The 27750-nt window shown below is 44.5% G+C and overlaps 2 long non-coding RNA genes across 4 annotated transcripts in view; both read left to right on the top strand.

Annotated features, from left to right (window-relative positions):
- LOC102395590 overlaps positions 1-27750 on the top strand; it is a 194961-nt gene that overhangs the window by 159047 nt on the left and 8164 nt on the right. The gene's annotated exons all lie outside the window — the stretch shown is intronic.
- Positions 450-27173, top strand: LOC123332804. The gene is made up of 2 exons (XR_006549854.2): positions 450-1788; positions 26735-27173. It is a non-coding gene; the product is annotated as an uncharacterized LOC123332804 (long non-coding RNA).

Raw genomic sequence — 27750 nt, 5'->3', positions numbered from 1 at the left:
CATCATCTACCTCCTCCCTGACCTGTACCCCAATATCAACCTGTCAAGGATGTAGCAGACAGGTGAGCTGCAGAGTGGGTCATCTGCCTGGGGTCCTGGTCAGCACCTGCGGAGCTCTCAGAGTAATAAGGGGTGTAAAAATATGAATGCTCTGGGTGTCCGTGATTTCCCTGTTTGCCCCCTCTGTCATTGTGCTGCCCACAGATTTCCCACTATTGCTGATGACCCTGATGTGGAGTAGGAGACCCTGTGGATTCCATCTCTTCCTCCTGCTCACTCTGAATGCATTTCAGATATTGCCGTGGAAACGTCAATTCCCCAAGCCAAGAAGACCCTGTTTCCCAGAAGCTGCTTCTACAGACTCTAGAATATAGATGAGCCTGGCCCAATCACACACTATATCTTGACCCAGTGGATTTGCAGCATACCTGCATTGGAGGTAAATCGATTGGTGCTGCTTAATCCTGGCTACTACCAGGCAGGTTCTCCCTACTCATTGAAGCTTAGTAGCAACAAGCCCTTCACTGTAAAGAGAATTTTTTGTCCTCTCACTTGGGACTAAAGGTCAAAGTTTAAATCTATATTTAATGCCATTTTCTGAAAACTGGATTTGTGATTCCCTTTATGTTGGTATTACATATCTTAAGGGATTTCAAGGGGAGAAATCTGGGAAGCCCAGTTTCTGAGAATGACCTTTACTTTAAATGTGTAAATAGGATGGAGCTTGTATTTCTGCTTTTTAAACCTTTTAATTGTGCTTCCAAAGACAATTCCGGAAAGCAGGGGCTGTGCTGAGTGGTTACCTGGAAGCCACTTTGAAAAGAAGAGACTCAGATTTTTGTCTTATACAGAAAGGCCAAAGGTTAATGGCTCCTGCTCTGTTGGCCTGCTAGGGACAGTCTCTTTTGAAGCTTTGTACCTTGAGCTATGGTGATCCCATATTAGAATATGCAAATAGTACGGCCTTTAACTGCCTCGGAAAAGGGAAAGTTCAAATTTACTTAATTCTATTTTTCCTCTGAATTTTATAAAACATTATTGAAGTGGTATCAGAATATCATTCAGAATGTCAGTTTTAGAATATTTCAAATATTTACCTAAAGTTTTTTTTAAAGGGCCGCTTTCACTGTCTGAATGTGGCACTAAAGGCAGTTATAAAATTGACTTTCCTTGCACTTCATAAGCTCAGACTTGCATGTTTAAAAAGTAGTGATGGGAATTTCTCAGTTTGCAAACAGCCTCTGGGCATGGCCAGATAGATAGATACATAGATAGACAGGAAGAAATAATTCTAATATTTAATAAATATACCACGATAAGCTTATTTAAAAAAAAAAAGTTGATCCTCATGTTATTATCACGTAATCTCCAGTACTTCCGACTCCTAAAATTTGGAGCTTGTTATTTTGAAGCTAGATGTGATTTGTCCTCCATGGTCTCTGTACAGTCAGGCCACCCAGCATGGCTGTCCTCTTGCTATCTGTCCATCACCTGCTCCACCAGTACCTGCTTCACCTGACCCTACTCACAGGACAGACCTTCCTAAATAGCTGCCCCCACCCTGGCTAGTGATTGCTCCAACTTTTAGATCAAAACATCTCCACCTGTTATCAATGTGGTGGTGAAGGGCATGGCTCTCTGCTGGTTTCCCTGGTAACTGATGAGCCCACCTGATGTCAATTCCCCCTGGAACCTCCCCTTCCTCCAGGGAGCAGAGACTGCCACCCTGGCCTGCCCCGTCATCTGCTTCACACTTCAGGGTGTCGCTCTAGAACCTGGTTCAGACATGTAAGTCCCCCACTCATTGAACCACTGATTGCTGTGTCACCAACTCTGGGCCCTTTCTTTGGTCTTGAAGCTGGGCAAGCACAGGGCTCATAGGCTTGTGGGGTGAAGCCCAAAAAGTAGCGGAACAGCCAGGAGACTGAGGAAACTCCAGTGAGCACCGACATGTTGGGAAATAAGGACGGGGTTTGGGAAGTTAAGGGGACCCTACACTAACACGTGGGCCTGAAAGTTGCAGGGGTGATCCTGGGGTGGCCGTTCACTTGCATATGGGGCACAGAGGTTCTGGGGTGATCCCGAAAGTTGTGGGGAAATCCTGCATGGCCGTCCACTAGTATGCAGGAACCTGGGGTCGATGCGCCAAGAGAGTTCAGAGAACTCGTAGAAAATCCTAAGGCTGTTGGCCAGAGCTCTGGGCTGGCCACTGGTTTTTACATAAAGAAAGACCACAGAGGCTAACTGCCGAGGCAAAGGTTAAAATGCTGATTCTTGTTCCTCTGAAAGTGAAGCATGTGAATGTGAGTGAATATGTATTATTGTCTATTACTGTTATTTGTTTAAACCAAATTGGCTATCTAGAAATGGAAAAGAAATCCCTGAAAATGTCCAAGATGGGACTCTTGACATTGTGAAACTGGTTTTTATTACCGATAAAGGAATTTAGCTTTCTAGAAGGAATGGGTGTTTCTCTTCTTGTGCCTTTGAAATGCAAATGATCTAGCTGGGCTCTCAGGAACTTTCATCAAATCCCTATGAGTGAAGGGGGAAAAAGGAGGCTTTTTCAACTCTCGAAGGAAAATTGTGAGATCTCTGTGTCTGTAAAGATACCTGTATATCTATGTGTACCTTACAAACCTGAGGTGTCTCTGCCTTCAAATGACTTTGCCAAGATCAGTTTGTGGATGAGCTCTGTTTCCCTGGGTTAAAAAAAAAAAGTGTGACGCCAAAAACTCTGCCTCAGTGCACCAGCACCAAATCAAATCTCAGAGACAGAATTCTGAGTGAAGTAAAAAAGAATACAGTCATTGCTTTACCAGGCAAAGGGGGACAGAACAGGTTCATGCCATCAAAATTGTGTGTCCCAAGGACTTGGGTGGTGGTCCAGTCGTTAAGGCTTCATCTTCCAATGCAGGGGGTGAGGGTTCAATCCGTGGTCAGGGAGCTAAGATTCCACATGCCTCATGGTCAAAGAACCAGAACATGAAAAAAAAGCAATATTATAACAAATTCAATAAAGAATTTTTTTAGAAAAAAAAATTGTGTGTCCCAACCCAGGGGATTTGGCGAGGAGTCTTATGATGAGCATGGTTCAATGGTGGGGTTGCCGATAACAATCAAGTTATGTGCAGGACCTGCAGTCCTTTAATCTGGCTTTAGATGGTCTACTGATGAGTTTCTGTGGTTCTTGAGGTTTTCAAACTGTGACCTTCTCTCTGGACTAAAGAATGCTTCAACAGGTAGTAGTAGTTGTTGTTGTTCAGTCGCTCAGTCATGTGTCCAACTCTTTTCGACCCATGGACTGCAGCACGCCAGGCTTCCCTGTCCTTCTCCATCTCCCAAAGTTTGCTTAACCTCATGTCCACCGAGTCCTTGATGCCATCTAACTATCTCATCCTCTGTGGTCCCCTTCTCCTCCTGCCTTCAATCTTTCCCAGCATCAGGGTCTTTTCCAGTGAGTGGGCTCTTCTCATCAGGTGGCCAAAGTAATGGAGCTTCAGCTTCATCAAGTTCAAAGATATTGGTACAGTTTATCCCTTGGGGCAAAACAGGACTCTGTCCCAAGCCTGCACTATTGTTTCTTGACTGCTGCTTTCTTGACTGCCGCTCCCTTATCTCTGCATCCCTTCCCTTCCCTGAGTAGCAACTGTTTGAACCTGCCCTGTGGAACTCAGGGAAAGTCATGGAGGCTGAGGCCTATTCCCTACAAAAAAAGAAATGGGGGACACAGAAAGGTTTCCATGCCCAGGAGCCCTGCAGGGCCCTGCTCAGTTTCAAGTGCTAACACAAATTCTGAGAATTCATTCCTGAAGCTGGGAAAGTATAGGGCTTATAGGCCTGTGGAGTGCAGCCCAATGTCATATGGAAAGGAGGGTGGCTCCCAAATTAGATTTTTCATTACTCAGCAATGTAACAAAATCTAGCCGTAGGAAGTTGTTTCTCTGGGTCCTTCCAGATGGTTCTGCCCCCATCATTCCTACGGCTGACTTGCCCACCCATCTCCAGGTGCTTTCTGCGCAGTATCTATCCGTGATGCCCTGTCAGGGGTGCTTTTGTACGGATGAGGCCCAGGAAAGGGCACACCTTGCCCCAGTGCAATTCAGAAGTGGCAGGACCAGGGTTTAACTGCTAGCCCATCTGACCCAGAACCCACACCCTCCCCTTGACTCCACTCTGCTCCAAAATGAAGTTCACTGGGCTCTCTCCTCTGAAAAAAAAGAAAAAAGAAAAACTTTTGTTTTATAAAGAGAACCATTTCTTCCCTTTCATCCATACCTGTCGCTCAAGTGCCTCCTCCCAGCCCCCTGCTTCCTTCCTCAGAAAGCAAAGTCACAGACAGGTTGAGGCAGAAATGTGCTGGTGTTTCAGCCACTTTAATAACCAGATCAGGTGTCTTTGTGGTCAGCTAGTAGCTAGCCAGATGGAACAAAGCTGTATATGTCTGGGGCTAATGTGTTCATAGGTTATAGCCACAGTGAGCTTCAATTCTCCAAGACACATCTAAATATTCACTTTATGCTTGCCCCAAACTTTCCCCTGCTTCCTGTGGTCATTTATGCCTTAACGTTGCTCTCCTGCCAGCAGCCAGCAACTTGCAGCTCCTGAATAGCCCCTTAGGGAGATGGCAACTCTCCTGCCTCAGTCCCTTCTTCATTTTCCTGGTTGCTCTTTGTTTCTTCATTCTTGCAGCTGGGCTCCTCCCATTGTCTCCCCACCTTTGTCCCCTGGCCCCCAGATAGCTGTCGCTGAGACCGCTGTTGACCCTGGCCTCTCCAGGACCTGCTCTCCTCCGCCCGACATCCTTTATTTAACTGCGGCTGCCTTAGGCAAAGCTGATTAAACTCGCCTCCTGCACTGCCACGCTCCTTCCCCGGGGCTTTGTGCCACCTCTGGCTTTCTTCTTACCTCTCCTGTGATCTTTTACCTTCTGTTCTCCCAGCTCCCTTCAATTCTGCCTCTGCACTTTGTTTCTGTCTGACCCCCTCTGTCCCTTCACTTTTAACTGTAGCAGACTCAAGGGAATGTCTTTAAAAAAAAAAAAAAGAAAGAAAAGAAACCTGAAACACTATCTTCCCTCTATTCCCTGCCATCTCTCTCCCAGCTCCTCCTTTCTCTTTTAAGGCAAGTTGCCACCATATCAAACTAAAATCGAGTTTTATTGTTTTTGCCTCAGGCCCTTTCCTCTCTCATTCCTAATTCCTAAACTCCAAGCCTAAAGTACTCCTACAGTGTCTCAGATTGAGACCCTCTTTTCCTTTTTTCCAAAGATCTCCAGAAATCAGTCTTCGGCTCCATCCTCAGCAGAAATGTCTTCATTCAGGGTCTGTGTGGTACACCTCGGCTAATGAAATTCTTGGCTTTTCATCATGTAGCCCAAGACAGAAACCAAGACCGCCACCTTCGAGGCCCTCTTGAATGGCTAGTACAGATGTAAACACCAGAGAGGTGTCTTGTTCACGGCAGGCATGTAATAAATACTGACGCAGCAGAGAACTAGGTAGGATTGTGGTTTCTGGAGTCAGGCAGATGAAGGTTCCAGTCCTGCTGGATTCCTTAAGATCTCCCCATTCCTTCCTCTGTGAAGGATAAATTATAATGCCTGCCTACTTTATGTGCTTGTCGTAAGGATTGAGTGACATAATGTGTACAAAATTTGAGCCCTAAGTCTGGTACAAAATACCGTTCAAAAACATTAGTTGTTATTAATAGACAAGGAACAAATTCCATGAGCCAGAATTGTAGCTTCTTACAGCTTAACTTCTGACTCTAATTTTTAAAAAAATTAAAAATCTCAGCTTATTGCTAGGTTTAATTGACTAAAAGTGGTTCCCACTGTGTCTTAGGCCTGTTTCTAGTTCTTATATGTAATACACATTTGGAGTATGAGCAGTTCAGCATGAATCAGGCAGCCCCCACCCGAGCTTTACCTAAAAATCCCACAACTCACCTTGTCACTTTCCACTGGTATCCCGTCAGAGAGCTTTGAGGTCCCTAGGCTTCCCTGGTAGCTCAGCCAGTAAAGAATCTGACTGCAGTACAGGAGACCTGGGTTCGATCCCGGGGTTGAGAAAATCTCCTGGAGAAGGGAATGGCAATCCACTCCAGTATTCTTGCCTGGAAAATTCCATGGACAGAGAGTTTGGTGGGTTACAGTTCATGGGGTCACAGAGTCTGACATGACAGAGCGACTAATACTTCAGGGGTCACTTGGGGGAACAAGTTTATGCCTTAGGAAAGAATTGTTTTCACTTGCTTGACCACCCACCCCCAACCCAGCCCTGTGCATTATATGTCGCTTAAGACAGTCACAGGAAAGGCATGGACACAATTCTTCCACAGGAGAGGTTGTACTCTTTCAACTCTTTTAATTAAATTGGCCAGTAAATTCAATAAGCATTTTAAAGAAGGATCAATGCAATCAAAGAAGCAAGGAACTCAGCGTAGCCACAGGTTTGGGGTTTGTGTGTGTGTGACTTGTGGCTGAGCCGCTATTGCAGTGGACACAGAATGGGAGCATCTGGATTCCATCAACTTCCTTTAAAGCACTTGCAAGTAAGTTGCCTTGACCAAGGGGCTAAGAAGTCGGCCTTTCACTACCTTCTCAACAAATGATAATTTTTTTCATCAGCCCTGTTAAAGTCAATGTCTGAAGCCAAAGTGTTCACCATTATTCCCAGAAAAGAAAAGGGAGCCCAGTGCTGTTGCTTGAGCCAAGAACCGGCCGCTAAGACTTGGAGCTCTTAGTTCTGTTGCATGGTCAAGGCTCTATGAAGACGCTCGGCTTCCTCTCCCTCACCTTCTGCATCTATGAAATAGGAGTGAGTGAGGTCTAGAATGGCCAGAGACTCAAGGAGAAACAGGCATCAGTGAGGCCCTATGTGAAATGTTTGGTGAGATTCTTGGGTAAAGAATTACCAGGGATTACATATGTGCTTGCCCACTTCCAGATTTACCAAATCTGTTATGTTAATGCATAGTCACATTCAAGGAGAGCAAGTCCAAATTGTATTACAAGGAAGGACTTTAAGTGCGGCCAGTTTGGGAAAGCTGCTCTGACCATCTGGGCTCATCCTACTTGCTCTTCCAATTTAGGCATTAGTCTCTGTGTGTGATGGGTACCCCAGGCCTGCAGTCTCAGGGTCACCCACTCCTCGCTGCCCACCGCTTCCTGCAGCTTTGTGCTGTGTCCTCCAATCTTATTTCACAATAAAAGATCACAAGGCTGCCTTTTTGCTGTTAAGTCTCAAATACCCCTGATGTTAATCCTTGGAGGCTACACAAGAGTGTCATTTTTTCAATGCCATCCTCTATTCCTATCAGTGGGTCATCTAAGCTCAAGAATATACACACCATACACTTCCAAAAATGGACTCCATGAAGCCATTTTTCCTTTGAATGAGGGAGTAAGATGCCTCCCAAAATGTATTGGTTTTTTTTTTCCCTTAACTGACATTTTTGTGAAGAAGTTATGTAGCATTTGCCCTGCTCTCAGATTGTCTCATGCAGTGAGCCATGTTATAGAGATAGCCTTTCCCAAATATCCTCCCACACCTCATGCATCCCCTCTGAAAAAAGCAAAGATGTGTGTGCTAGACTTTGGGGAATGAAAATGGTTCAAGGCCCCCACCCACTCAGAAGGCACCTGGTCTTCCAGCTCCCCAAACCTCATCCTTACTCCCCTTAACATTTTTTCTTTGTCCTGTTTCTTAAAGGAGCCAATTCAGTGCATGTGTGAAGCTGGTCTCCAGGGAGAAGCATTCTCTCTCTAGTGAACCCAACTAGGAGGGGGAAGCCAGACAGGGTCATGTCCCCCCATCCCCTTGGTGGAACCAAGCTAGCAGTCAGCTTGGAATGTCTGCGGAAGAGGACTCTGGCAGCCAATCTAATTGCACAACCCCGCAACTCCCCTGAGCCATGAGTCACCCGCCTGCTGTGAACCCACAGCGCTTTGATGCAGCCCTTCTCAGATCCCTGGGCCTGCTGCTCTCATGCCTGTCTAGCCCATTTCCCTGTGAGTCCAGGCAGGCAGCATTAAATGCTTTTCGCTGTGTCCCTCTGTGCCTAGCACTGTGCCTGATGCTTTGGAAGCCTTCACTAATTGTCTGTCAGATGAACAAACACAGATAAAATATCAGTTGACAATTAACCCACTTCAAAGGATACGGAACTCTATTTCTGGAAACTGTATTGAAGTAATTGGTTCACAGCTTAAATTACTAAAAGTGCTTACTGGATAAAGGAGTGACTTTCTTGGCACACTTTATAACAAGTGGCACATCTTTGACCAGTCACCAGAAATGTGAGTTTACCCCTCCAGTGTATATTGAGATCCATCTGTGCACCCACGATTGTTTAGCACATGGGAAAGGGGAAGACAGAAAGGGAGACATAATGGAAAGGGAGACCTCAGCCTTGTCCTCAAGAACATCTTAATCCTAATGAAGAGGGGCAGATTCAGAAAACTCTTTGCAGAATCCTTCTGATATTTCAAGCTGGTCTCAGATCCCCAGACAAACTTGCTGTGATTTAGACATTGCTCAGCCAGCCAGATTGGTTCTGGTCACAGTGTCTCAAGAGCTCATCATGTCACGATGTTCTATGGTCACATCACTAAAATATTCAGACAGGCGTTCAACCATTATGAAGCCAAACCAGTGTCTGTGGGGAGATGAGTGGTTCCCATGTAATCCCAAGTCTGAAAGCAGGAAAAGCAAATGGAAAACTTCATCAGACATACCAACTGAAGGAGGAGGAGATGTGCCAGCCTCCTCCATCAGAGCTGTGGTCTCTTCCTTCTGTCTGTCTAGATCCCCTAACCATCTCTTAAAAGGAGAGTGTGGCTAAGTTGTTTTGATGGCACCTATTTCCAACTCCCTTTTCTTTCACAGTCCTCCACTCTAGAGGCTGGAGAAACTATCATTTTTGTCAGCCTGCATTATGAGGAAGGGTGGTCATTTGATCTTTGTGGCCAAGAGATGAAAGTCTTCTAGAGGCTTCTGAGAGTGCTTCTGCTTTCCTGACACTACCCCCATTCAACCCCCAACTTTCTGTCTTTTATAAATTTATTATTTATTTGGCTGCACCAGGTCTTGGTCGTGGCACACAGGATCTTTAGTTGCATCTTGTGGGATCTAGTTTCCCGACTAGGGATCCAACTTGGGCCCCTTGCTTTGGAAGCATGGAGTTTTAGCCGATGGACCACCAGGAAAGTCCCCTACTTTCTGTCTTGAATACAGATATGATGCTTCATGTTGGACAGTCTTTTTGTAAATGTAAGAAATAGATGAAGAGAAACATCAGTCTCGACCCTTGAACCACAAAGCAACCTTCAGACTTCTTATGTGAGAAAAAAAAATTGACTTTTGTTAAAGGCACGGTTAGATTTCCTGTTACTTGCAACTAAATACGTTCCTAACTGGATTAAAATTTTAAATGTGTTTCTAAATTTTCATGAGGAATAATCAACAAAACATTAACAGTGAACAACAACTGGGAAAGAGGAAAATGGTAACAGAGAGGCTGGTCTCTCTGGGAGGCATTTACGAAAGAAGAGCCCATTGTGGCTGTTAGTGGATATGCAAGGGGGGCCTTTTCTTGTTTCCCAGTTAATACACCATGGAAACTTTTTTCAGTTTTAATATCTTTTTATTGAAGTAAAGTTGATTTACAATGTTGTGTTGATTTCTGCTGTATAGCAAAGTGATTCAGTTTTTTGTTGTTTAGTCACTAAGTTGTGTTGGAATCTTTGTGACCCCATGGGCTGCAACATTCACACCAGGTTCCTCTGTCCTCCACTATCTCCCAGAATTGCCTCAAATTCATGTCCATTGAGTCAGGGACGCTATCCAATAATCTCTTCCTCTGCTGCCCCCTTCTCCTTTTGCCTTCAGTCTTTCCCAGCATCAGGTTCTTTTTCAGTGAGTGAGCTCTTTGAATCAGGTGGCCAAAGGACTGGAACTTCAGCTTCAGCATCAGTCCTTCCAGTGAATATTCAAGTTTGATTTCTTTTAGGATTGACCAGTTTGATCTTCTTGCTGTCCAGGGGAGTCTCAAGAGTCTTCCAGCACCACAATTTGAAAGCTTCAATTCTTTGCCACTCAACCTTCTTTGTGATCCAACTCTCATATCTATACATGACTACTGGAAAAACCATAGCTTTGACTATATAGACCTTTGTCGGCAAAGCGATGTATCTGCTTTATAATATGCTGTCTAGGTTGTCAGGAGAAGGCAATGTCAACCCACTCCAGTGCTCTCGCCTGGAAAATCCCATGGACGGAGGAGCCTGGTGGGCTGCAGTCCATGGGGTTGCTGAGGGTCGGACACGACTGAGCAACTTCACTTTCACTTTTCACTTTCATTCATTGGAGAAGGAAATGGCAACCCACTCCAGTGTTCTTGCCTGGAGAATCCCAGGGACGGGGGAGCTTGGTGGGCTGCCGTCTATGGGTTTGCACAGAATCAGACACGACTGAAGCGACTTAGCAGCGGCAACGATCTAAGTTTGTCATAGTTTTCCTTCCAAGGAGCAAGATATACATTCTTTTATAATATTTTTTCCATTATGGTTTATCATAGTATATTGAATATAATTCTCTATGCTTTATGAATTTATTGTTTATCCATTCTCTATATAAAGGCTTATGCTTGCTAACCCTGAACTCCCAGTCCACATCCCTTGCTCAACCTTCTCCCCACTGGCAACCGCCAGTCTGTTCTCTATGTCCATATTCTGTTTCTGTTTCATAGATAGGTTTATTTGTGTCATATTTTAGGTTCCACATATAAGTGATATCGTATATTTGATATACGATATCTGTCTGATTTACTTCACTTAGTATGATAATCTCTAGGTCCATCCTTGTTGCTGCAAATGGCATTATTTTGTTCCTTGTTACGGTTGAGTAGTATTCCTGTGTGCGCGTGCGCGCGCGCGCGTGTGTGTGTGTGTGTGTATGTATGTATGTATACCTCATCTTCTTTATCCATTCATCTGTTGATGAACATTTAGATTGTTCCCACGTCTTGGATGTTGTGAATAGTGCTACTCTGAACATATGGGGTGCAGGTATCTTTTTTAATTTTAGTTTTATCTGAATATATGCCCAGGAGCAGATTGCTGGATCATGTGGTAATTCTACTTTAGTTTTCTGAGGAACCTCCATACTATTTTCCATAGTGGTTGCACCAACTTGCAGTCACACTAACTGTGTAGAAGGGTTCCCTTTTCTCCACAACCTCTCCAGCATTTATTATTTGTAGACTTTTTAATGATGGCCATTCTGACCATCATTGTGTAAGATGAGGTGGTACTTCATTTACTTTTGATTTGCATTTCTCTAATAATTAGCGATGGTGAGCATCTTTTAATTTGCCTAATGGCCATCTGTATTCCTTCTTTGGAGAAATGTCTATTTAGGCTTTCTCCCCATTTTTCAATTGGGTTGCTTGTTGTTGTTGAGTTGTATGAGCTTTTTATATATTTTGGAATTTAAGCCCTTATCAGTCACATCAATTGAAATATTTTCTCCCATTCCATCAGCTGTCTTTTCATTTTGTTATGGTTTCCTCTGTGCAAAAACTTTAAGTTTGATTAGATCCCATTTCTTTGTTTGTTTTTCTATTGCCTTGCATAGTGACCTAAGAAAACATTGGTACAAGTTATGTCAAAGACTATTTTGCCTATGATCTCTTCTAGGAGTTTTATGTTTAAATCTTTAAGCCATTTTGAATATTTGTGTGTGTGTGTGTGTGTGTGTGGTGTGAGGGTGTGTTCTAACTTTATTGATTTACATGCAGCTGTCCAACTTTCCCAGCACCACTTGCTAAAGAGACTGTCTTTTTCCCATCATATGTTCTTGAATCCTTTATCAAAGTTAATTAACTGCAGGTGTGTGGGTTTATTTCTGGACTAGGTATTATATTCCATTGATCCATATGTCCGTTTTTGTGCCGATACCAAACTGTTTTGATTCCTGTAGCTTTTTAGTGTTGTCTGATGTCTGGGAGGGTTATGGCTCCTGTTTTGTTCTTTTGCTTCAGGATTACTTTGGCAATTCTGACCTTTGTTGGTTTCATATGAATTTTAGGATTCTTTGTTCTATTTCTGTGAAGAATGCCATGGGTAATTTGATGGAGTTCACATTAAATCTAGGTTGCTTTGGGTAGTGTGGTCATTTTAGCAATATTAATTCTTCCAATCCAAGAGCATGGAATATCCATTCATTTATTTGAATCTTCTTCAATTTCATGGAAACTTTTAAATAATGTTTTTAACAATAAAACCTCAATTAGCCAGCCCATTGTCTTCAAGTATCTAATTATAACTCTCAAATAATCGGCCAACCTCACATCATTGATTACTAATATTTGGATCAATGCTTTCAGGTATTAGAAAGCACTTTTACATATGTCATCTGATATGATCACCACATCCTTCATCAGCTCCATGGATACAGATGTATACAAGCATGCCTGCCTGGTATTAAAAGGGCAATTTTGAATCCTCCAGGAAATAGACCTATTGACTAATTATTTACTGCATGTGAAATATATGCTGGTTTTATGTTTTTAAAAGCTTGTGGTAGTCATTATAGTATGCTGGTCCATAGTACCATTACTTACGATAGCCAAAAAGTAGAAACAAACCCATGTGTCCATCACCTAAAGAATGGATTTTTGAAATTGAGTATTTCATACCACAAGATATTATTTGGCCATTAAAAGTATTTACGTACTGATACATACTACTACATGGATGAACCTTGAAAATATCATGCTCGGTGAAAGAAATTGGACACAAAAGACATATTGTATGACTCTATTCTACTTTTAATTCCATTTATATTAAATGTCCAAGATAGACAAATCCGTAGAGACAAAGTAGATTAATGGTTATCAGGGACTGGACAAAAAGAAGAATGGGAAGTAATGCTCATGCTTATCAGGTTTCTTATCAGTGGTAAAAGTGTTCTAAAATTAAATGGAGATGATAGTTGTACTAGCCTGGGAATGTACCGAAAACCACTGAATTGTATACTTTAAAAGGATGATTTCACGGTCTATAAATTATCCCAATAAAATATCATTAGCTATAGCTAGATAGATATGAAAGCTCAGACTCTGGAGCCCAACTTCTTGGGTTTGAATTCCAACTCTGTCACATCCCAGGTGTGTGATTTTGGCCAAGTTACTAACTTCTCTGTGCTTCAGTTTTCTCATCTGTAAACCAGAGATAATAAGATTCATGTCTCATAAGACTGTTGAGGGGATTAAAAATATATATAAATTGCTTAAAATCATGCCTTACATATAGAAAGTACTGTGTATTATTATATTAAATATTATTTATTATTATTGTTATTAAAACCCAAGTGTCTTATTTGGTACAAGGACCATTATTTATATCAAGTTGTAGATAAATTTATTTGAAAAATAGATAAATTTTAATGTATAGATTTGGTTTCCCTGTCTTCATCCTTACTACCTAAATGGGTATCTGTTATAGACTTCAGTTCAGTTCAGTCACTCTTGTCCGACTCTTTGCAACCCTGTGAATCACAGCACGCCAGGCCTCCCTGTACATCACCAGCTCCCGGAGTTCACTCAGACTCACGTCCATCGAGTCAGTGATGCCATCCAGCCATCTCATCCTCTGTTGTCCCCTTCTCCTCCTGCCCCCAATCCCTCCCAGCATCAGAGTCTTTTCCAATGAGTCAACTCTTCGCATGAGGTGGCCAAAGTACTGGAGTTTCAGCATTAGCATCATTCCTTCCAAAGAAATCCCAGGGCTGATCTCCTTCAGAATGGACTGGTTGGATCTCCTTGCAGTCCAAGGGACTCTCAAGAGTCTTCTCCAACACCACACTTCAAAAGCATCAATTCTTCAGCACTCAGCCTTCTTCACAGTCCAACTCTCACTTAGTTGTTTGTAGATACAAAGGTAGTAATCACCAGCTAGTGATTTTACACACACACACGCACACTGTGACTTTGAACTCCACATATGTTCAAGTGTAAAACTTCAAACACCCCTCTTTTTTTTTCTGGAAGTCCCAACAAGGAGCTTGCATGAGCCCACAGTCTATCAGTCAACTTCCATGGGTATCGGGTGCCCACATTTTCTTTCTCTCTCACTCTGGCTAGCATAGAGCTGCTTGAAGGATCCCCAGCTACACTGGCACAGTGAGCATCCCCAGTGCCATTTCCCACCTGGACTGATATCTCCAGTGTGCCCAGAGTAGGCAGGGGACCTATATAGAAGAGAGAATAGAGACCTTCCCTGCCATACCACCCCCCGTGCTGCAAAGCTGCAGTCCACAACCAGAATCTCACAGAATATTCTCAGGAGTAAGAGTTCTCTCCTGCTTTCACTCTTCTTCCTCTGATGGTTCATTCAAGCCTTATCCACCAGACCATACTGAAAATGGATGTTCCTACCATCTTAGCCAACACATTCTTTTCTCTCTTGCCTCCTTCCCTGCTAGTTAAAAAAAAAAAAAAATCCCCATGCAATTAAAGGAAGGATCAGTAACAGATACAAGTAGCACGTAAAGAGTAGGCTTCTCTATACTAGCAGCACCCAGGAATGGGGATCCAGTTTGGTCAGCAAAGTGTTCTACCCACTTCTGGTAGAGAACTGCCGTCTGATCCCTCATGAGGCTGAGAGCCTGTAAGGCAGTCTTTTAAAAGGTCAGGCCATGCTAATTCATTCAGTGAATTGTTACTGATCACCTACTAAGTGCCTGGCATTGGGCTAGTGCCAGGGGTACCATGATGCATAAACATAGCATCCAGCCTAAATCACAGTTTGTAGTGAGGTGAAGCATGGGTGAGTTTGTGCATGCTTCCTTTCCCAGTGAAGAGCACATGGGATGTACTCTCCCTTTTGCACGAATAAGACACATTCCCAGCCTGGACTCTCCAACTCACTCCATAGAGAACAGAAAGATAAACATTCTTTTATTTGCAGTTGACATGGTTTTATTTTCATGAACTAGGAGTGGCCTTAATAGACAACAGGCCCTACTCTCCAATTACTGCCAAAAAGAAGAGCTACAGAACATCTTTTCTGAAACCATCTCTGTGAACATTTAACTCACTCAAAGTTCACAGTCCTATACAGTTACCTTTTGGTCTATAGTGTAAATACATATATTTGATACCTTCTAATCTAAATTTTCAGGATAGCACATTAAGTACCTAGTGTAGTCCCCAGGTGCTCATTTTATAGAATGCCTCTAGGATAAAGAGAAGTCCTCCTAGGAAAGGCTGCATAACTCATCTAAAAAACAAACCAAAACGTTTGGGAGGTATCTCAGCAAGAGTGATTGGGACAAAAGTGGAGAATTCTAACTAAGCCTCCTTTAACCAGACTATCCTCTGCCTGTAAGCATTCTAGCTGATCAACGTTTTATTATACTCTCAAGAATTTATAGTAAATCCTTAGGGGCCCACTTCAACGTCTAATGGTATATACTTCCACCTTCTGGTATATATCCCAAAGAATTAAATGGGGGGCTCCACATAGATATTTGTATGTAAACACATGAAAAGATGCTTAGCATCATTAATTATTAGGAAAATACAGATCAAAACTACAATGAGGTACCACTCTACACCCACTGGGAGAACTACTATAAAAAATGGAAAATGACGACTGCTATTGAGGATATGGAGACATCGAAACCTTTGTGTAGTTGGTTGAAATATAAAATAGTGCAACTGCAATTTTGGTTCCTAAAAAAAATTAGAACTTGAACTACGTACAAGCCAGCAATTCTGCGTCTAGGTATGCACCCCAGGTGTTTGGAATTAAGCTCTGGAAGAGGCACTTATGTATCTGATCATAGCAGCACCAGTCACAGTAGCAAAACGGTAGGAGCAATGAAATGTGCATGGATGGACGAGTGAAGAAAAACAATACGGAATATACATATTATGGAGTATTCTTCAATCTTAAAAAGGAATGGAATTTTGATACATTCTACAACAAGTGTGAATCTTGAAGACATTTGTGCTAAATGAAATAAGCCGGACACACAATGACAAATACTGTATGGTTCCATTTATATAGGACACCTGGGGGAGTCAAAATCAGACCGACTGGAAATAGAGTAGTGGTTCCCAGAGGCTAGAAAGGGAGGTATAGTGGAGGTTTTGTGTAAGGGGTACAGAGTTTCGATTAGGGAAGATGAAAAATTCAGGAACTGGATGGTGGTGTTGATGTACCATGTGAACCTACCTGATGTCATTGAATTGTGCACCTAAAATGATTAAAATGGTGTATTTCATGTTATTTACATTGTACAAAAAATTAAATTAAGGGAATTCGCTGGTTGTCCAGTAGTTAGGACTGCACGCTTTCACTGAACCTGGGGTCAGTCCCTGGTCAGGGAGCTAAGATCCCCAGTCACAGAGCAGCCAAAATAATCAATAAATTAACAAAATTTTTAAAAATTAAATAGAGAATAGATGTACTTAGAATGCCACTTGACACAGGCCACTTGTCTCTTCAAAATCTGAAGACCTCTGCCTTCTCGGGTCTGTTTATCCTATAGAAGGGTCCTTGGCTGCGGTCTCCACGTCCACCATCCAGTAAGGAGTGTCTGATTAAGTGACCCTGCTGTATCCACACGTGATTCACAAAAATCCTGTTTCGTCTTTACCATCAGTACTGTTTGTGGCTGCACGCTGAAGAGCAATAATCTCAAAAGGTTCCAGCTGGCCTTCCTCAAAAGGTAAAGAAAATCCAGCATTTTTAAGGTCTCTCTAATCTTTTGTTGTTTCAAGTGAATGCTTCCTCGGAAGGACTGTTTCAGCATTTCTGGGATCTATTAAGAAGAGCGTAATGAATGATACAGAACCAGTCAACTTAAAAAAGAGAGATAGAGAAGAAAATACTGCCAACTTCCAGACACCTCCCCTACTCCTTTTATACCAAAGGAGCCATATCTTCATGCAATAATAAATGCAAATTTGGAAAAGCTCGCAAACCCGCCTGCCTCTTCAGCTGACAGCCTCAATTATGGGGCCTAATCCTGCATTCCTGACACTCCCCTTACCCCTGCGTAACTTCCAGAGGAGTCAAAGGACCCTCAGCCCTGGCCCTGGCAGGGAGACATTAGTTATGCAGGAGCAGTGCCTGGGGCGTGCTGGCAAATTTAAGGGTCTGTTCATATAATGACACACACTTGGAAGCCTTAAATCCTCATGCTTTGGACTCTTCACCTTCTACTGAAATAAAAAGCCGCAGCAACTCCATTAAAAAATATAAAATTGCTCCACAGGAAATGAACACTAGTTTGCTTCCAATTTACATTGGTTTTAGGTTTCTTCTTCCCTGCCCCTACCCCTTTTTAGTTTTAATGTCAGTGTCCAGTTTTATGGAAAATATTTTCTTTAAGGAAAAGAATAAACACAAGCCTCGTGCTGGGTCTTTGCTTTTTATTTACTGAAGTGGGCAAAACAACTTTGACTTGCTGGCTCTCACCCTCCCGTAAATCAGTTGGAATTCCTCACATGTATACACACAGGCTACCCCCTTATGTCACCCTGTGAGGACACCTAATGACCTCTGGCTTCTTGAGAAGTGGCCTTGTTTTATATAAACTAATCATCCATCCAGCTATATTAGTAACGAGGCTATAACTCATTTTCATCCCAGGCACACGCTGTACATTATCAGTCTCCTAATTAATCCCAGGCAATTCAGGGGGCAGGGATTATTCCTTCCAATTTTCCTCACCACTCTTCACTCCCGAGACCGGGCCAACAGAGGGTCAGGCTCTGCGTCCCGCAGGCATGGCCCTGAGTCCCAGCCCCGAGCCCAGCCCACCCCAGGCTTGCTCCCTCCGCCCTGGGGAAGCCTGGGAACTCGCACACCCCTCACCCCTGCTGATCTCAGAGGCAGCAGGGCCGCCTCCGGGGAGAAAAAACCTGGGGTCAGCAAACATCTGGCAAGCCTGCCGAATGGAAGAAGTCCACAGCTGCTCCCCTGAGTCAGAAATAAACTCAGAGCCTTGGGGCACGAAGCAGAGCTGGGCCCCATGCTCTGGGCAGCTGAGATATTCACCATCCGCCCTGAAGTCCACCTTGCGGGCACCTTTGTCCTTTCTGGGCACAGGGGGGGCAGTTCCAGGTACCCCGCCTGCCACCCCAGGCCAGGCTGCTAGCTGTTCAAAGTAGAGACCAGGGACTGGATGTTCAAATCTCTCCAGCACATCTCCCCACCTCACACAGGGAAAATCAGAATCCTTTGATGACATAGTGTCCAGAATATTGACTAGATTCTTAGGCTTACTGAGAAAGGAGTTTCTCTTCCTCTTCATCCTTGGTTCTCAGAGCCTGTGTCTGACAAGGTGAAGTGTTCAACCACGAGCATGAGCATCTCTAAACATCTTTGAAGAAGGACAAGCTCCCTTGACTCCCGGGGTGCTTGAGCACTGGAAAAGCTTCCCTTGTTTCATTTGAAAGACCGCAGGGCCTGGAGTGATGGTTTAATCACTAAGTTGTGTCTGACTCTTACGACCCCATGGACTGTGGCCTGCCAGGCCCCTCTGTCCATGGGATTCTCCAGGCAAGAATACTGGAGTGGGTTGCCATTTCCTTCTCCAGGAGATCTTTCTGACCCAGGAATCGAGCCCAGGTCTCTTGCATTGCAGGCAGATTGTTTACCAACTGACCTACAAGGGTCTGGAGACCTGTGTTCAAGTCCCAAGTCTTCCATTAACCTGGTGCTTACTTGACCTCCACAAGTCTTGGTTTTCTCATCTTTAAAGTGGAGATAATAATGCCCTCTTCCTTTGCAGGGTGCTTGTGAAACAACAACCTTTTCAGGCTCCTTTATAAGCTTTTCTTTGGATCAGCCAGCGATGTTGAAGTTCCTGAGCACAGGGTCCCTGACTCTCCTCCCTTCTCACTCTCTCCCTGGCAGTCCTGTCTGCCCCAATAATGACCATGTCAGTGTTCCACCTGGTAGGATTTTGATCCTTTTTGAGAGTTCTGTGCCTTACCTATGGCTCCTAGGACAGGGAGGAGGACTGCCCTCAGGTTGACTGCATGGCAAAGAGAGGACATGCCTGGGGATGTATCACACCACATGTGGTTCCTACATGGTGGGCGGGAAAGCTGTGAGGCTTAATGGGTTCTCCAGAATTCCCTTTAAGGAATCAGGCTGACGCTGATGCCAAAAACTCAGCCTCTGTGCATCAGTGCTGAATCAAGTATCAGAGACAGAGTTTGGGCTAAAGTAGAAAAGAATAGGTTTATTGTTTTGCCGGGCAATGGGTACACAGCAAGCTCATGCCCCTGAAAAACAAAGTGTCCCAACCTGTGCGGGTTTGGTGAGGGGTTTTACAGCAGAGGTTCAGGGACGGGGTTGCTGATAAGATTTGGGTATGTGCAGGGCCTGCACTCCTTTAATCTGGTCTTAGATAACCTCTTGATGAGCCTCTCTGATTTCATTAATCTGGCCTCAGGTAGTCTTCTCTGGAATGAATACAAATCCAGTTGCCAAGAGGTTTTGGTTCTATAAAGAGCTCAAAGATATTGTTCTGTGCATCACTTAAGACAGAACCAAGACCCTGTCTCAAAGCTACACAATTGTTTCTTGGCTATTCTCCCTAATCTCTGCATCCCCTTCCTTCCCTGATTAGCAGCAGTTTGAACCTGTGCTTTGTAACCCAAGGAAGGTCATGGAGGCTGAGGCCTATTCCCTACAAACAAGAAACGGGGGACACGGACAGGCCTCCATGCCCAGAAGCCCCACAGGGTCCTGTCAATTTCAGGATCAGGCTCACACCTCCCCTCTGCAAGAGTTTGCCTCTGTAAGCTTTTGTGAAATGAAATGTGACTTCTGTCTCATTATACTCTTATGTTAAAACAAAATATTAGAAGTTTCTGGTTCCACTTAGTTTTTTCTCTCAGCATTCAGCTCATTTTCCAGACTAAGAGCTTGACTGGTTTTGGGGAAATGAAACCGGACCTTTGGAAACATAAGAATGAAGCTTTTCTCTTTAATTGTCGCATGACCCAATCACAATGATTAATTTCGCCATGGGCTGGAGTAAATTTCAGATAAATTTCAGGGCTGATGCTTTTGAGCAGGGAAGTGAATCCATGCCGCTTCATTTTTTACCCTAGAACCTGGGCATTTTTACACAGAACCTTGACAGCCCCAGGGAAGCAGCACATCCCAAGGTGATTCTTCGTCTGGGACTTTGAGGATGGCCTCACACAGGGACCACAGCCTCAGAGTCTGTGTGACAAGGGAGGCGCGTCCTACGCGCCCTGCTTCTCTTGGAATCCTTTTTGTATTTCTGTAAATGTTGGGTGCTTTGTGCTTGTTTGTTGGCAGGCTTGTCTTGCCAAAGTCTGCCTTGATTTGACACTTCCCTATAGCTTACTCAGATTGAGGAGCTGGGTTGAAAATCAAATTCTCAACCTTGGACAAAGTTCTTGATGATATCATTCAGGCCCAACACTTCGGTGACTGTACAGTTTATACAATGCTTTTTTATATATTAACTTTGGGGCCTGGTCTGGCTGCCGTCTTTCTGGTAAGTTCTATCCCAGGTCTTCCCTCCTCTTAATTCAGATCTCAGTGTCATCTTCCCTGACCAATGCTGTGAGCAGGCCCTTCCACAGCTGTGTATTTTCTTTCCAAAGCTCTCATCACTCTCTGAAAGGATCTTGTTTACTTTTCTGTTTCCTTGCTGAATACCTCTCTCCTCAAACCAGAATGTCAGCCCCACAAGGGCAGGGACCTGTCTTATTAATCCTGCCTCTCTGTGGCCAAAAACACTGCCTGGCCCTTTAAAACACTCAGCATTTTTTTTTTTTTTTTTTTTTTTTTTTTGCTATATTGGTGGAGAAGTAAATGATTTTATTTGAGTATTGTGATCATGTAAGGTAGTTTTTATCTTCATTTTTGAAATGGGTTACCTACATCTTCATGAGATTAAGCAATTAGCCTGAAGTCCCCTGGAGTAGGAAATGGCAACCTGCCCTAGTAGTCTTGCCTGGAAAATTCCATGGATAGAGGAGCCTGGTGGACTATAGTCCAGGGGTTTCTAAAGAGTTAGACATGCCTGAGCATGCATGCACATACACAGCTGGTCTGTGACAGAATAATATCTCAAACCCAGGTTTTCTACCTCTGTTCTGGAGTCTTCTTATGGGAAGGAAAGTGAAGTTTTACCCAAAATTGGATCATGCTTGGTACTTTTAAAAACAAGCACCCCATCAGAGATCATTGTCAATAGTTTGGAGTGCAAAAAGTTGATAAAACCCTGACTCTATTCCCTTTATCAAAGATGAAAAAGCAATCTACAAGATGGGCTTATAAAGCAGAGCCCGAGACTGCTTCCTACACCAGCCCCTGGGTGGATCACTGCCCCTCTCCTCTGACATACTGTGGACCCTCTCCCATCCCTCCCTTCCCTGGCCTTGGACCTCACTGGCCTCTGGGTCCCTCATTCCAGGAGGCCCTGGCCTGGCTTTCTAGACTTTCTGCAATTTTTCTGATGTCCTAATTTCTTGATCACCTGTGCTGACACGATCCTGATTTCCTTCAATATGTCTTTTTTCCACTCCTGGGAAATTTATGTCTGTTCTGGCATATGTCCCCATCTTCCTTTGTGAAAAGAGAGGTAAGGAGGGGAAGGAAAAATGCCTTTTAATATTTTTTCGCAATGTCTTCATGTTCTGTCAATAAATTACCTCTGTCAGCTTTTAGAGGCCCTACTGGCTCTTGTACTGACCTCTTGTTCTTCCTGTACTTGAAAAATGCCTTATTATTTATCTTAGCCTCTCTCGCAATCTTCTTTTCATTCTTCACCTTTGCTTTCCTTATCATGTTTTTGCACTTTGTTAACTTTGTACTATAATTTCTCCAGCTGAGTTGTCGTTTGATTTTTTTTAATACTTTCTCGCTTTCCTGGTTTTGATTACTTCCCCTACCACTACCACATCCTTTTTAGAGCTATTTGTTTGGCCTATTTTCTATGCAGCAGGTTGCTAGGGAACACGCATTTTCTTCGGGCAGTTTCTATTCATTTCTCTCTGATTACACTCTTCTGTCAGCGCTTTCAGTGCCCTTGGCTTTTCTTGGTAGGAACTGACCAACTTCTGTTCCTTCTGGAATTACTACATGTCCTGCTATGCTATGCTAAGTCACTTCAGTCGTGTCCGACTCTGTGCGACCCCATAGACAGCGGCCCACCAGGCTCCCCCGTCCCTGGGATTCTCCAGGCAAGAACACTGGAGTGGGTTGCCATTTCCTTCTCCAATGCATGAAAGTGAAAAGTCAAAGTGAAGTCGCTCAGTCATGTCCGACTCCTAGTGACCCCATGGACTGCAGCCTACCAGGCTCCTCCGTCCATGGGATTTTCCAGGCAAGAGTACTGGAGTGGGGTGCCATGTCCTGCTAAGAGGGTCCTAATTCCTGCTGGGCCTTACTTGGAATGAGCAGTTCCCCCAGACAGCAGGCCATAGGTCAAGAGGAAGCTGGGTACTTTGATGGACACATCGCTCAAGCTTCCCCCACATCAAACTGCCTGCAGGTACAGGACCTTACAGCGAGTGTAGGTACCCTGTGCATGCTGGCAGGAACTCAGCCCCCTGCAAAGAGCTTGCCTCGGTAGTTGGGAGAATCCCGTGGGCTCACTAACAAGACCAGTCAGGTGTGAACAATACCCTCAGGGCTCCTTGACTGATGTCTAGCTTCTGGATGCCTCTTTATCTGCTGGGCACTGCTGCTAATGCTGGGCACTGCTGCGACCTCTGTTGGGTGTTGTCACATTGACCGCTGTCACCACCTAGCCACCACCAGACTGCTGCACTGCCATGGTCAAGACCACAGCTCTCAATATCTCAAAGCCACACCGTGTTTGGATAGACGTCTCCTCTCCTGCATTATGCCACAGGTGTCGAGTTGCCCTTGCCTTATAGAGCCTTCAGGGAGGCAGAGTTTCATCGTTACTTCCAGCACTCCTTTACTGGAATGAGATCCCTGAGAGACTGAGTCAGATGGACCCTCAGGATGATGGTACCTTACTGAAAGGGCATAGGGAACTGGCCCTGAAGTAGATGGCAGAGCAAACCAGGGCCACTTATGAGGCAAAGATACAGAATTGTAAGGACATGAGTAAACAGAGAGAGGAGAGGACCTCAGGAAGACAGAGGACTGGAGCAGATACACAGAGCATGGTGGATCAGAGTTCTCGTGCGCCTCTGACAAATTAACACCCCTGATTTCCTGGTCTGGGCCCTCACACGGTACAGCAGCACTTTTTTCCTCTTACTTTCCTGTAACATTGTCTGTGGTACATCTAAAGTAACATTCCTCTTAACTTCAGCTAGTTTAACTGGAGATTGTTGCTCTGCAAGCAGAATCTCAACTAATATGACCTCCCAGTTCACCCAGCTGTGGCCTTCTGGTGCGAATGCATGCTTAGTCGTCATTATCCAACTCCATTGTCACCTCCTCTCTGAAGTCTCTCCTGACAGCACCCTCTCTTGTGACACTTCAAAACTCTGCTCATAACCACTTACTGGAGTGTGATTCATCTATTTATAAACACTCCACTTGCCAGACCATGAGGTCCTCGAAGACAGAACCATGTCTTAGTGCCTGAAATGCAGAAGGTGTTCAGTCAGTGTTTGCAAAGATGACTCAGTGGCTCCAAGTGGATTCTGGGAGCCACCTGCCAGTTGGCACCATGCTGCTGCTCAACCTTACAGGCACTCGAGGGGTCTGAATTTCTGCTGACTTTGCTAACTTAGCCCTTCACTCTCAGCTCCATCTTTTCCTAGTCCTCCCTGGGGTCCAGGATTGCTTGCCTGCTGGGACCCTCCTGCTCTGTGCAAACTTCACTACCTTTGGATCGGTGACAATTCCAAGGTGACCCCCTCTGGGGCAGAGCACACACTGTTTCCCAGGGTTCTAGAACTCTATGCTGAGTTTTGGCTCCTCTTAATGGCTTTGTGTGGTTGCCTGGGGCCCATGCTACCTGTGCGTCTGCTCATGACAGCATCCCCCACCTGATCCAGCCATCTGTTTATTTTGGCTGCATCTCCTTCTTTATTCTCTGACTCCTGAAAGATGGTGAACAGTAGCTACTTCCTTTAATCAGCCAGAAGCCCTGGTTGCCTTGTCCATGGTAGAAAAATTGTCTCCAGATCAGTTGCAGCTTTCTTACATGAGAAAGAACATCCGTGCTCATTTGCTCAGGAAAAGCAACAACAAAACCCTCTCTTTCTGTTTAGACCATTTTTCCTTTATGGATTGCAGTGCCCCTAGCACGCCCACCAGGTTTCCCTGCCAACTGCCAGCAATGTATCCAAGTTGCTGTTTCACTCCGTGACAGCGTGAGGCAAGGGAAGAGCTTCACAGCCTTGGGTGGGGGGTTGTTTGCTTTACTCAGGTTCTCACATACAGAGTGTTTTGCAAGAAGGGTTTCTGCCAGTAACTGATACTCTAACCTCTGTACCAATAGGTGTGCAGTTGCCTGGGGCATCAGGTGGTTTAAATGCTCTGGGGTTGTAACCCCTTTGCCCCTCAAAGTTTTACTTTTCTGACCTCTGCTTCCAGCCAAAAAGAAAAAAAAAAATGATACCCAGGCTTAGTTCATCCTCAGAAATTTCAGAATGGTCTCCCTCTGAGCCCCGCCTCTTGTGCTGATCGACATGGCTTTCTGAGATTCTGTGATAGCCACATGCTGTGGTCTGGAAATAGAGTCAGAACTTTGGGCAAAACAGTGCCTGCCGCGTACCCAGGCTCAGGATGTTTCTGGTCTCCATGATGAATAAGGATATCCACTCAGGATGGGCTCATATCCAAAAGAGCTGCTCCTCGCTTGAGAGGAAAGAAACAGCATTTCTGCGCCAGGCAGTGGCCTTTGGGCCTGTTGCTGCAGGATGGACATGGAATGAGAAATGAAAGGCCGTCTCCAGCCAGGCTGAGGCTATGAGGGATGAGGATGGCAGAGGATGCTGTTGACTCTCTTTCTCTCCATGGCTAACTGCCTTCAGTAAGAGATTTCAATGCATCAAAATATTAGCTAAAGAGATACTTGAATTTGGTGACAAAAGGACACCTATTTAAACCTATTTATCAGTGAAGGCAGCTAGAAGAGGTTTGTATTTGAGCATAAATTACCACCCCACCCCAACCACCACCTGCCCCACTCCAAAGCGCTGATCTTTTAAAGTGAAAACCTGGTTTGGTGATTTGGGGCAGCCAAAGCATGTGTAATAAAAGAGAAAGAGCAACTGTACAGGGAGTCAGGCCTTGTCATTTCTTTATACATATTTATATATATATAATTTATTTGTTTTATTTTAGTTATTTGGGGCTGTGCTGGGTCTTTGTTGCTGCACACAGGCTTTCTCTAGTTGCAGGCAGTGGGGGCTACTCTCCAGTTGCAGCTTGCGGGCTTTCATTGCAGTGGCTTCTCTTGTTTCAGAGCATGGGCTGTAGGGCACGTGGGCTCCAGTAGTTGCTATGCATAAGCTCGGTAGTTGCAGCTCTCAGGTTCTAGAGCACAGGTTCAGTAGTCGTGGGACACAGGCTTAGTTGCTCTGCAGCATGTGGATTCTTCCAAGATCAGGGATTGAACCAGTGTGCCCTGCATTGCAAGGTGGACTCTCAACCACTGGATCACCAAGGAAGCCCAGTGTCTCCATTTCTAATGCTAGACTCATTACTAATGATGTCATTTTGGGCAAATCATTTCTCCAGCTTCAGTAGTGACCTCAGTGGAAGCAGAAAACACTGACATTCTAATTGCCAAATCCATAGGCTAAGTTTCATTCCTCATCCTATTTGATAACTCCATTGTACATGGTGCTCTTGATTGCTTTTTCCTTCTCAAAACTGTCTTGCTTTTAGTTCCTGGGGCTCGCCTCTATGAATCCTCTTCCCTTCTCTCTCCCAGCCCTTCACACTCCTTTCTTAAACCCCTCCTGTCTCACTGCTGCCCATCCATTGCCTGCTGGTTATTTCCCAGAATTTCCCCATTGGGCCTCTTCTCATTATTCATCCATTCCATAAGCAATTCCAAGGATCCGACCACCATCTCTTAGCTGATAGCTGCCATCTCTCTACTTCAGAGCTCTCTCAGCCTCTCTCCTGAATGCCAGCCTCACCTTCCAACTTTAGATGACAAGCCCCTCCAATTCAGCCTGTCCAAACTCAGTTCACTGTCTTCTTGTATATGTCCCATCTGTCCTCTGAAACCCGAGTCCTTGCCGCCTGTTCTGCCTTCTGTATTTCACTTGGTCTCAGAAGCTAAATGATCTTTTGTGCTTCATCCTAAATAGATGTTGCTGCCTAGTTTACCTGAGGCAGGTAGGAACATGAAGATATTCCTACATCTTCATGCCATTGCTGCTTCTCTCTTCTTGTCCACAGGGTCTGTCACCTGAATCTCTAAAATAGTACTGGAAGTAGTTAAGGATGGGTGTAGCTGACATAATAGAAAGCAAGACTTGCCATGGCTTACCCAAACAGAGAGTTTTGTGTTGTTGGTTTTTTTTTTTTTTTTTTATGCAATATGAAATCCAGATACAGAAGACCCAGAATCAATATGGCAGCCCCATTATACCTCCAAGGCATGCCCTAATTTCCTTCTATCTTCCCATTCAGCCATCCTTGACTGGTGCTATCATCTGTGAGCTTGTCACCTCATGCTCACTAAATGATCGCTCCTCTTCTACATCCATATTCCAGGCAGAAGAAGAGGAAAGGCAAAAGGCAAATGTCTCTCAAGTCTGTTCCCTTTCAAAGAGCAGTCCTGAAAGCTCCATCCAGTGACCTGACTTACCTTCCATTGGCCAGAATGTCATGGGACCACTCTCTCCAAGGAAGACTGAGAAAGGCTGTGGGAGTTTTGTTTGTTTTTTAAGCAGGGCACATTGCCTCCCTGAAAAAAAGAAATTGAGAATGGTTCTGCTGGAAAGGAAGAGAAGGAATGAAAGGAATCAACATTGCATAGGCAAATATCTGTGACTGCAACAGCTTGTTCTTGGTCTCCTGACCATCTGAATCTTCATCCACTACTCTGTCCTCTATATCCCCTAAAAGAAATCTGACCATACTGTGCCCCTATTTAAAATATCTCTGTTGAATCCTCCGTGGCCACAGAATAAAGAACAAACACTTTGGTCCATGGGGTCCCATTTTCTTTTCTATGCTCTTCTCTTGTCATCACCGTCTGCCCAGAATACACTCTAAGATCCCATAGAACCCATAATAGTACGACTGTTCCCACTGCCCAACTGCCCTTCCCATTGCTGGAGATATTTCTTCAACCTTCATTCCTGGGGAGGGTGTAGGCATATATCATCCCCTTGACTCAAGTTTCTTAATCTTTAGAAGAGAGACCTTCCTCATGCCTCTGAGTCCTCCCCATCCTACACAGCTTGTGATCCTTGAGTGCAGACAGTGGTGTGTTGGTCCATGTTTAACAACCAGCTCTCTGGGGATGGGCTTCCCTCATAGTTCAGTCGGTAAAGAGTCTGCCTGCAATGCAGGAGACCCGGGTTCAATTCCTGGGTCAGGAAGATGCCCTGGAGAAGGAAATGGCAACCCACTCCAGTGTTCTTGTCTGAAGAATTCCATGGACAGAGGAGCCTGGCAGGCTATACAGTCTATGGTCAGTCTAAGAGTCAGACATGACTGAGTGACAACTCTGGGGATGGGAGGCTCTGGTCTCTAGAGTTTACCGAGTCCTGTAGTATAAATAC

This window comes from Bubalus bubalis, chromosome 3 (genome assembly GCF_019923935.1).
Source record: "Bubalus bubalis isolate 160015118507 breed Murrah chromosome 3, NDDB_SH_1, whole genome shotgun sequence".
In the NCBI taxonomy this organism is placed as follows: domain Eukaryota; kingdom Metazoa; phylum Chordata; class Mammalia; order Artiodactyla; family Bovidae; genus Bubalus; species Bubalus bubalis.
Note: the sequence above shows the minus strand (reverse complement) of the source record. Positions and strands in the feature narration are given on the sequence as shown.